General features: G+C 41.2%; 1 pseudogene; it reads right to left on the reverse strand.

The window, feature by feature from the left end:
• Positions 1-972: 972 nt before the first annotated feature.
• Positions 973-1,934, reverse strand: LOC147437879 (transmembrane 9 superfamily member 2 pseudogene; annotated as a pseudogene).
• Between the last annotated feature and the right edge of the window lie 10,351 nt (positions 1,935-12,285).

Here is a 12,285-nt window from a genome sequence, read left to right on the forward strand (position 1 = left end):
AAGGGTTGATTGCTCTATTTAGCAATCCATTCATCCTTTTTATACAGAAGATATTGTATGTCTCTGTGTTACTATAATCATTCTACAAGTCTGGAGTCTTGTTTTGTAGATTCGATTGACTATTATATATGTTTTAGATCTTTAGAGGCTTGTAATATGCAGAAGGCAAAAGTGAGTCAAGTAATATCAAAAGTGCAATAGTTGTTCCAAACTGTAAAGTTTGTTAAGCTTTTATTAATTTGTACTATTAATGTGTGGGAAGTTAAGGGGGTGAGGTCATGAAGATATTACATAAGAATGTGTCTTCTACTTATAGTGATGGGGGTAGCAGTTTCTTTTCGAAGTATTGCCATATAGATTACGAATAATCTCCCCTCTTGTAGTCCATGCAGTTTAGGAGATCACATGTTGGATTGAAGATCGATCAATAATTTGTTGTGGTTCAAAAAAGTACAAGTCAAAGCATTAACAAGCACGACCTCTTGCATTGCAAAGCACAATATGTTTCTATCTGACCAAACTTTGGAAGGGTTACAAAATTTTATCACTCCTTATTGATGGATTATATTAGGGCCTTTCCGCAAGGATGGACAACCATGGAGTTTTCCCTTCATTAGAAAGAGTGAGGGCACCTTGCAAACTTCACCCATTTGTCTAATAAGCTAGCTAGCTCTCTCTCTCTCTCTCTCTCTCTCTCTCTCTCTCTCACTCACACACACACACACACACACACACATTGAATTGGGCCACTTTAGGAGAAAAGTGTATGTAGGCTAACAATGCCATACATGCAAAGTTACATGGGCTCAACTTTCAATGTCTAAGAGGATGCAAGTAGGTAAGTATGCAAGGTCAAGCATAGCCACAAGTTGAAAGTACATCAAAGTAATGGTGATGAATGTTTTCACGATAATTAGAAGTATGAAAACAATGAAGAGGATGGTGTAGATTGTATACACCTTGTGACCCAGACTATACTTCAATGTAGATAGCCTTGAATGGCAAAAGTCCACCATAGCCATTGGTGGGACTCTCTCTATACCATGGTAGCTGAGGAATCTCCCTTGGAAACTTGCTAGGCTGCCAATGGGCCTGAAAATTTCCTTTGTTATTTTTACAAATAGTACCACCCAAAATAAGGAAAGGATATGCCATGAGTGCCCAAATTAGAAGGATAACCATGATGGTACCAAAAGGGAGAGCTGAAGTGGCATTGTGCACAATAGCTACCATGTTTATGGAGCAAAATGTTGAGATCAAAGGTCCACAAAATAAGCAACAAGTTGCACACCAAGGAAGTTGAATAAAGCACCTTTGTTGTAGGAATAAAACAAGCCAACTAGAGCTAGCATGAATATAAAAATGGCCCTATAAAACAAACAGAGCTTTGAGAATCCTCATACTTGAAATTTCAATGATGGCACTTTTGAAATTATAGAACCAAAGCAAGTAATTGAGAGCCACTTCCAAGAACAACACATAAAAGACATTTGTGCAAAGGGTATCTACATACATCCTCATGTATATACTTCCAAAGTGTTTCTTCTTGATCGTCGTCCATCTTGTCATCCTCCTGAGAATACCTTCAAGTGATCTTAATGCTCAACAACCAAAATCATTTAATCAAAAAGCTAAAAAAGAACAGAAATGTTTTACACTCTTGTAAAAAAAATCCCTCACTTGATAAAATAATGTTTCAAGGAAGCCTTTTTGATGGAACACTTTACCAATGAATATCCAAGTGCTGCAAAAGGAAAGAGTACTGTGCACATTTCTCCAAATACCTCTCAAATACTGGAATTCAAATTCCATCTCCTTGTCTTCTGTAAGATCAACATTGGTGGAGGACTTATCCGCAACTACACTAAGTTCTATCCCCAATCAACATTATAAAGGAGTTCAAAGTGCAAATGCGTAAAGAGAAAGCGCTTCATCTCATTATCACCCACAAAAAATGGCTAGAAGGGAGTACTTCCCCTTGTTATGTGCAGCTTGAGAGCACATCGTCCTGCATGATAACGCATGATAAATGAACATCATTGAAGCACGGACCCTAACATCCTTCACAAAATTGAAGAGCTTGGTGACAAGAAGGAGTAGAAGAGCTACAGAATGTGAGGAGTCATTGTGGCTTAGCAAAGTGTCTGAGTGGTGAGCAAAACAAAAAGGCCTTGAGAATATTTCACACACAATGGACTCCAAAATTAGTAAATTACATGCATGCGTGCCACACAAAAATAACATCATGACATGCCAAATTTTGATTGGCCAAAGCCCCTATGGCCATGCTAGCAAAATTCCTCCCCATAAGCCCTGACTTAACGGCAATGCCACAACAAAATGTAGTTGACTAGAGAAGTGTTTACCCTATCAAAGGCTAAGGGGCGATATGGATTGAAAAATAAACTATATAATATCATGATGATATTTTCTATGGCGACAACCAATAGAGAACTCCATAAGGCCAGATCCTTGCCCTTCAAAGACATAATTTGATCTTGTTTGTTGATTCTTTCTAATGGAGGCTTGTGATCCCCACTAAAATCGCCACTACTATTATTGTTAGCGGTAGGGTGGGGGGGGGGGGGGGGGGGGGGGGGGGATCATTTTAAATCCAGGATGATACAACCTGTAACCTTTGCTTTCAGCACTATAATCAACAAAAATACATTTGACAGCCTTATCATCCAATTTTATGCGTTGTGTTTGCGGTAGAGTGGGGGGGGGGGGGGGGGGGGGGGGGATCATTTTAAAGCTCACAGGACATTTATGACACTTTGTTGCCTCTCTTTATTGTCAGCAAGGAGGTGTGCAAACAAAATATTTTTTAAAAACTTGCTTGGCCTAAGGCCTTTTTCTCAAATGAGACATGAGGCTACTCCACATTGCAGTATGGCTGCCACCAATAAAAAACCAATAGAGTACGTGCTCGTGGCTTTTTGTGTGTTGCAGAAACTCCAAGCTTTTTAACTCACCAACATTGAATCATATCCATTGCGTGATTCAACGCGAGTGACCAACAGAAGGACGAGGATGAGGTTTAAAGCATTAGAGTACTTCCTTGCTTCAAAGGCCTACACAGAGCTGGAAGCCAACATCGGCTGTCTGTCAGCAGAGTTCATAGTCGACCTCACCCAAAAGAGCCACAAGCAGGAAACATTTGGCAAAAGCCTCAATGAGAATGGCATTGAGGTTCCTAAGTACTTCATCAAAAATTCTCTCTCTAGCATTCATGTTGTTCTTCACCCTTAAAGCAAGACTTGAGAAAAGGAGAAACACAAATGTAAGTATTCAGATTTAGCCTCCTTTGGACTTTTTGTCAACAGAAAAGCTTGCTTGTAGGAGCCTCCCTAAGTTGAGCATTTGCTTTGATTCAATTGCAATGAAGTCGCCCTAAGAGAAGCTCATGTTGAGCATTCACTCTTGGTTCTATTGTAGGGATGAAAGTTCCATCCCAAGGGCGGGGTGGGCACAAATTTGTGGAGGCTTCAGAGTAGTGAACATAGGCCCCTGCAGTAGCCATAAACCTATGGTTGGAACCTTACTATGGAGAAAACACACTATCAATAGACAAGTCGTCCGTACCGCCCCCTTGTAAGAGCCTCAAACCTCCTCTAGATACAAACGTTGCACAATTGAAAATTCAACAAAAATAATGATGAGCAGTGCAACATTTTTCACAAGCTTTTTTCCTGATAAAACATGATCAAGATATGAAAACACAAAGACCACGACAAAGAGGTGTTGGAATTAGGGTTGCAGAGAAATGCACACAGCTTGGAGAAGACAAAGGAAGCTCAAGGCACACAATAGAGAGTGTATTACTTAGTGTGCAATGGAAAGATAGATAGCCCTAGAGTGATGGGCGTATATACAATGCACGGGGCGAAAAACCTCCTAAAGAGGGAAAAAATTGTTGGAATTAGGGTTGCAGAGAAACGCACACAGCTTGGAGAAGATGAAGGAGGCTCAAAGCACACAATAGAGAGTGTGTTACTCAGTGTGCAATGGAAAGATAGATAGCCCTAGAGTGATGGACGTATATACAATGCACGGGAGGGAAAACCTCCTAAAGAGGGAAAAAATGCCCAGGCTGTCCTAGTGTGTTTACACACATCATTACCACATGTATATGGTAACAAATCCCCCCTGGAGTGATGCGGTGAACGAGAGCTGGCACATGAGTAAAGGGAAGTGCTATGCCCTGAGGACATGATCAGTCCACAAAGGGGAGTAAGCCTAAAGCTTTGCAGAAAGCTTCGAGCTTCTCACGAGACAATGCCTTTGTGAAAAGATCTGCAAGGTTGTCTTGTGTTGGCACATAAGCCAAGCTGATCTCTCCTGCTGAGAGGCTCTCCCTGACATAGTGGTAATGCACCTCAATGTGCTTTGTGCGAGCATGAAAAATTGGGTTCCTCGCAACTGCCAATGCACTATGACTATCAGTGTAGATAGTGTTGCAGTGTCTTGTCCAACACCCAAATCAGCCATAAGGCGTCTGAGCCATACACACTCAACTGTAGCTGTGAAGACTGCCCTGTACTCAGCCTCACAACTCAAAGTGGCCACAGTAGGTTGCTTCTTGCTCAACCATGATATACATGAACTGCCAAGCATGAAACAAAAACCACTTGTGGACACTCGCGTGTCAAAACAACCAACCCAATCTGAGCCCGAAAAAGCATGTAAGTCTGGTGGCAATGATCCCCCCTTGGGATAAAACAAGCCAAGATGTAAAGTGCCACTAAGGTAGCGAAAAATCCTCTTGATAGCCTGCCAATGCTTAGACCCTAGGCTATACACAATTTGTTGACCTGTGAGACTGCAAACTGAATATCTGGCCTCATGTTGCATACATAAATGAGGCAGCCAACAGCAATTTCGTAAAGTGACATCAGCAGGATCGTCAGCATCATGTAGACTCAACTTCAAACTTGTTTCCATGGGAGTGGCAATAGGTTTGCAATCCTCAAGTCCAAATTTACATAGCAATGTCTCTATGTAACTTTTCTGGCACAAGGCAATACCACCATCACACTACTTAAACTGTATACCCAAGTAATGATGCAACAACCCCAAATCTTTCATCTTGAAAGTAGCATTCAAATCAGCCTTAAATTCAGCAATATGTCTGTCATTTGGTCCAGTGATCAACAAATCATCTACATAAAGAACCACAATGAGAAGTACATCACCCTCACGCTTTACATACAATGTGCTTTCTGTTGGACTGTTATGAAAGCTTTGTTTGACCAAATGAGTGTCAGCTTTCTCATACCAAGCACAAGGAGATTGCTTCAACCCATACAAATCCTTGTTACATTTGCACACTTTGTCCTCTTGTCCTTTCATGACAAAAGCGCAAGGCTGCATTACATAAACTTCCTCAAATATGTCACCATTCAAAAAAGCAGTAACAATGTTTGATTGATGTACATCCCAACCAAAATGAGTTGCCAATGCACATAGAGAACGCACAGTAGTCATACGACAAGTGGGAGCAAAAGTCTCTTCATAATCTATGCCTTTTTGATGTGCATAACCCTTTGCAACAAGTCGAGCCTTATGAAATCAATCTCACCATCCGGCTTGCGTTTCAACTTGTACACCCACTTTGTACCAGTGGCCTTTTTTCCAGGAGGCAAATCACATAAAGTCCATGTGTCATTTTCTATAAGTGGATCATATTCTGATTGCATGGCAGCCATCCAATTTTCTCAATTTTGTGCTTCATTAAAACACAGAGGTTCCTCAACATCATGTAAGCTAGACACAACCAAAGCATAACAGTCCGATGCATACGATGCATGGCGAGAGCGTGAACGAGTACGACTAGACAAAGGTGCATTCAATTTACTGTCACGCAAAGTGTGCACCAGCCATTTTGCATACCTCTAGCTTGCTCATTTTCAGCCCTTTCCTCATCAAGTACATCATGTACATCTGCATCAATACTAGGCTGATCTATAACATTTTCAGAAACCCCCATAGGCTGTACATTTGCCTCATTAGAACTTCAATTCATATTTCCACCACTAAAAAGAGGCTACAAAGTGTCATAAATGTCATGTGAGCTTACCTTACTGTCTCTAGTACATGACAGCAAGGGTTGAACAGAATCTTTCACAAACATTACATCCCGTGAAACTAGAATACGCTTTGTTTGGGGATGATACAACCTGTAACCTTTGCTTTCAGCACGAATACCAACAAAAATACATTTGACAGCCTTATCATCCAATTTTTTGCACTGTGTTTGTGGCACCAAAGCATATGCCAAACAGCCAAAAACATGCATGTGCTCAATAGAAGACTTTCTATCATGCCATGCTTCATATGGAGTAATAGACTGCAAAGCTTTCATAGGACACTTGTTTAGTACATAAGTGGCACACATGATGGCCTCAAGCCAAAAAGAATGCGGCAAAGCTTGACTTTTGACCATATATCGTGCCATTTTCGTAAGTGACTTGTTTTTCCTCTTAGCAACACCATTTTGCTGAGGTGTGTAAGGCACTGTACATTGGTGTTTTATCCCACGACTAGCCAGAAATGCATTAAATTCATGAGACATAAACTCCCCCCCTCGATCGAAATGGAGGGTGCCCATAGTACATTTTGATACATTTTTAGCCATAGCTAGAAATTGTTTGAAGCACATAAAAACTTCAGACTTCGCTTTAAGCGGAAATACCCATGCATGCCTGGAGTAATCATCAATGAAAGTCACGAAGTACAGGTAATTGCTCAAGGATGGAGTTTGCATGGGCCCACACACATCACCTATGCACAAGCTGTAACCTGCATGTGGCCCTAACTGAACCATCCTTTGGAAACTTAGAACGCTGCATTTTACCCAGAATACAATCTTCACAAACATGTTTGATAGGTGCTTCAAGAGGCAGCAAAGAAGCAACCATATCAGATTTCTGCAAACGCAGCAAACTGGAAAAATTTAGATGACCAAAACGTGCCTGCCAAAGTTTTGCATCTAAAATAGCCCTTGAATCTGCATTTGCAAAATTTTGTCCGCACTTGTCATACAAAGTGAGCTTATACAGCCCACGGCACAAAAGCCCAAATGCAACAATTTCATCAAAACTGAGATCATGAACTGTACATATGTCATCCACAAATTTGACTACAAGTCCAACTCTAGCAAGTGCGGACACTGACAAAAGATTCTTCTTGATCCCAGATACATAAAGTGCATCAACAAGTGTGAAGGAACTACCGTTTGCAGCAGTAAGCACAATCTTTCCAACTCCCTGAACTGGATAAGAGGCATTGTTGGCACAAGTGACTGAATTCCCATGAGGGACATCAAACTCGAGAGAGGTGAACAATTCATGATGTGAGGTAATGTGCTTTGTAGCACCACTGTCGAAATACAACACATGTGAATCTGTAGCAACTGACATGCATGCATCATGGACAACCGGATTATAAGTGCACTCTGCACTAAAAGCCCATTCTGCATCAACATCAGCATTACAGTCTCCTTTCACATAAGACTCAACAATGGCTGCATTTGTAGTGGAACCAGCATTTGCACTGGAACCACCCTCTTTCTTCTTAACCTCTTTTGCCTTCAACTTAGGACACAAGTTGCTCATTCATATCCTTGACACCAACAAGAAAAGTGTCCATATCATCCTCCTCATGCATAATCTTCGACTCCAACTCTTTACCCAGTAAAGAAATTTTAGCCTCATTGCGGCTTGCATAAAGACCTGCTAGAATATCCCAAGCCTATTTTGCAGATTTTGCTGAGCGGATATGAGGAACAATGATGCGCTTCACCGAAAATGCAATCAATGCATGAGCCTGCGCATCGTTTACATCCCAACGAGACTGTTCTACCGTAGGCAAAACAACTCTGATTGCAGCAAGACCTGCAACATCCTCAACATCGCCTACATCCTCATAACCAAGATGTACATCGATGCCCTGCACAATATTCAAGACGCCCTTTGACACAAGGAGGTGTTGCATCATATAAGCCCACATAGGGTAATTGTCCCCATCCAACCTGTCCTCAGCAGCAAACATCTTGAATACAACTATGTTTTTGTCAGCCATCGTAAATGTTGCACTTGATGTGAAAACTGTCCGAAAAGAGGAGAAAGGGAGCGAGAAAAACACGTGCTGTATAGCACAAACCGTAGAAGACTGCAAGGCACCTGTTATGCAAAAAACGGCACTGAAAAAAATTCTGCACAAAATGATACGGATGATACAACCTGTAACCTTTGCTTTCAGCACTATAACCAACAAAAATACATTTGACAGCCTTATCATCCAATTTTTTGCGTTGTGTTTGTGGCACCAAAGCATATGCCAAACAGCCAAAAACACGCATGTGCTCAATAGAAGGCTTTCTATCATGCCATGCTTCATATGGAGTAATAGACTGCAAAGCTTTCGTAGGACACCTGTTTAGTACATAAGTGGCACACATGATGGCATCAAGCCAAAAAGAATGCGGCAAAGCTTGACTTTTGACCATACATCCTGCCATTTTCGTAAGTGACCTATTTTTCCTCTTAGCAACACCATTTTGCCGAGGTGTGTAAGGCACTGTACATTGGTGTTTTATCCCACGACTAGCGCGAAATGCATTAAATTCATGAGACATGTACTCCCCCCCTCAATCGAAACGGAGGGTGCCCATAGTACATTTCGATACATTTTCAACCATAGCCAGAAATTGTTTGAAGCACATAAAAACTTCGCACTTCACTTTAAGCGGAAATACCCATGCATGCTTGGAGTAATCATCAATGAAAGTCACGAAGTATAGGTAATTGCCCAAGGATGGAGTTCGCATGGGCCCACAAACATCATTATGCACAAGTTGCAACCTGCATGTGGCCCTAACTGAACCATCCTTTGGAAACTGAGAACACTGCATTTTACCCAGAATACAACCTTCACAAACATGTTTGACAGGTGCTTCAAGAGGCGGCAAAGAAGCAACCATATCATATTTTTGCAAACGCGGCAAACTAGCAAAATTCAGATGACCAAAATGTGCATGCCAAAGTTTTGCATCTGAAATAGCCCTTGAATCTACAACTGCATTTGCAAAATTTTGTCTAGACTTGTCATACAAAGTGAGCTTATACAGCCCACGGTACAAAAGCCCAAATGCAACAATTTCATCACCAAAACTGAGATCATGAACTGTACATATGTCATCCACAAATTTGACTACAAGTCCAAGTCTGGCAAGTGCGGACACTGACAAAAGATTCTTCTTGATCCCAGATACATAAAGTGCATCAACAAGTGTGAAGGAACTGCCGTTTGCAGCAGTAAGCACAATCTTTCCAACTCCCTGAACTGGATAAGAGGCATTGTTGGCACAAGTGACTGAATTCCCATGAGGGACATCAAACTCGAGAGAGGTGAACAATTCATGATGTGAGGTAATGTGCTTTGTAGCACCACTGTCGAAATACAACACATGTGAATCTGTAGCAACTGACATGCATGCATCATGGACAACCGGATTATAAGTGCACTCTGCACTAAAAGCCCATTCTGCATCAACATCATCACCACAGTCTCCTTTCACAGAAGACTGAACAATGGCTGCATTTGTAGTGGAACCAGCATTTGCAGTGGAACCACCCTCTTTCTTCTTAGCCTCTTTGGCCTTCAACTTAGGACACTGCTTGATCAAGTGATCATTAGCTTTACAATAATGACAACGCATCTCCTTTTTGACCTTATCACCACAATTGCCAGACGAAGTGCTGCTAGCAGAAGCTTTTGGGAACAAAAGTTTTGCCACTCGCAGCAGAACCATAAGAAGTGGCTGCATTGTTGTTACTACCCTTTCTTTGAGAAGAAATAAAAGCTTGGTCAATTGCACGTTGTCTAGTCCTGGCTTTTTTGGAAAGTGACTCCTGCAACAGCAATGTGCATGATGCATCAAACTTGACAACTTCAGGATTTCCTTGGGTCATAAGTCTCCAAGTACTAGCAAAAGTCTGGTAAGAATTTGGTAAGGCATTAAGAACAGTTTGCACAAGGGAACTATCTGAAATGACTTCACATGCAGAAATAAGTTGCTTATTGATATCCTTGACACCAGCAAGAAAGTGTCCATATCATCTTCCTTTTCGACTCCAGCTCTTTACGCAGCAAAGCAATTTTAGTCTCATTGTGACTTGTTGCATAAAGGACAGCCAAAATATCCCAAGCCTGTTTTGCAAATTTTTCTGAACGAATGTGAGGAACAATGGTGCGCTTCATAGACAACGCAATCAATGCATGAGCCTGCACATCCTTTACATCCCAATGAGATTGTTCAGCCGTAGGCAAAACAATTCTAATAACAACAATCTTTGCAGCAAGACCTGCCACATCCTCAACATCGCCATCCTAAGAACCAGGACGTACATCAATGCCCTGCATAATATGCTAGACGCCCTTTGACACAAGAACATGTTGCATCATGTAAGCCCACATAGGGTAATTGTCCCCATCCAATCTGTCCTTGGCAGCAAACATCTTGAACACATCTGTGTTGTTGTCAGCCATAATAAATGTTGCACCTGATGTGAAAACCGCCTGAAAAGAGGAGAAACGAAGCGGGAACAACACGTGCTATATAGCACAAATCGTAGAAGACTGTAAGGCACCTGTTATGCAGAAAACAACACTGACAGAAATTTTGCACAAAATGGCAAAATAGCGTGTGCAATACTGCTTGTAGTGGAAACGAAGGCCGAAATGAGCCTGAATGAGAAATCTGAGCATACCAAGCTCTACGAGTTTCGTCAAAATTTTTGTCGACTTGCGAACGCTCGCCAAAGCTCACTGAAATCGGAGAAAATGAGTAGGCATGTGCTGGAGCAGCTGGCGACTAAGCCCGGGAGGACGCAACCTACTCTTAATACCAATTGTTGGAATTAGGGTTGCAGAGAAACGCACACAGCTTGGAGAAGATAAAGGAAGCTCAAGTCACACAATAGAAGTGTATTACTTAGTGTGCAATGGAAAGATAAATAACACTAGAGTGATGGGCATATATACAATGCACGGGGGAAAAAACCTCCTAAAGAGGGAAAAAATGCCCCGGCGGTCCTAATGTGTTCACACACATCACTACCACATGTTTATGGTAACAAGAGGTTGTATATATAAGGGATTATAGCCATAGATGGTTCACTTTAGAAAACTGCAATGACACATAGTTGTGAGAGAAACTGCAATTCCATGCCAGAAATAGAAGAGCGGCATATCACTGAGGAACTTCATTGTATATGACTCTCTACATATGACATGCTGAAGTGGAAGAAGGATGCATTTTTTAAGGCAAACACATTTGGACAATGGTTAGAGCTATTAGTACAAAAGAAAAGAAAGGTTTTTCCATTTACAAGCTAAAGAATGAGCTGGTAAGAGTAGTCCATAATACGGGAGCATCTATAAATTGACAAACAAACTCTGTGTTAACAAGTCATAAAGGTTCATAAGCTGCATTCAGATCTCCATGTCTATGCATTTGATTTGACCGCACAACTAGAACTACGGGGTAATGGATTCTTATTATTTATAGGGAGCACAGTGCCGACTCTCCACCATACTTTTGTATGGCACTTTTGTATGATGTGCACTATATATGGTCTATAGTTTGTCATTTTCTCATCACATGACAGAAAGTTTAACTACTCATATAATTTCCATGTAGCTAGACATAACAAAGTTCTCTGCCTAGCGCACTCAGACTAGACACCGACTCAATGATCATGTTAGTAATCAAGTTAACTTTACAATCTACTACTATATATTAACAAACTACCTGAAATGAGACAAGACAATGTGCCATGTAACAAATTATTTGTCGTCGATGTAACAAAAAAATCAAACAACCTACACTGGCTTATGTAGCTTATGTAGCCCGCATTCATAACTTTGAAGTTGTCTACTATTTAAGTACTTTCTACCTATAATTAACATAGCTCTCTGTCTACGTTTCTCCAGCCACTTTTCCTAGCCTGTGTCAGAACGCAAGTAGCCTGCAATGAAGCACCTCCAATCTGCCAAAATTATTTATGACTAGCCCTGTGATATGTGAGAGGTGCTTCATTGCAAGTGCCTACAATGAAGCACCTCCAAACTACGACAATCATCTACAACTAGCCATGTGATCTATGTTCTACGATCTGTGAGTGACATACGACCAGCTAGTACACATAACTATTTTTTGACAACTGAGTGAACCATCTTGTATTTGATTAGTCTCTTCCTTATAGTGATGTTGCATGGTCT

Source organism: Adiantum capillus-veneris, chromosome 17, assembly GCF_014529385.1.
Source record: "Adiantum capillus-veneris isolate H3 chromosome 17, ASM1452938v2, whole genome shotgun sequence".
Taxonomy (NCBI): Eukaryota; Viridiplantae; Streptophyta; class Polypodiopsida; order Polypodiales; family Pteridaceae; genus Adiantum; species Adiantum capillus-veneris.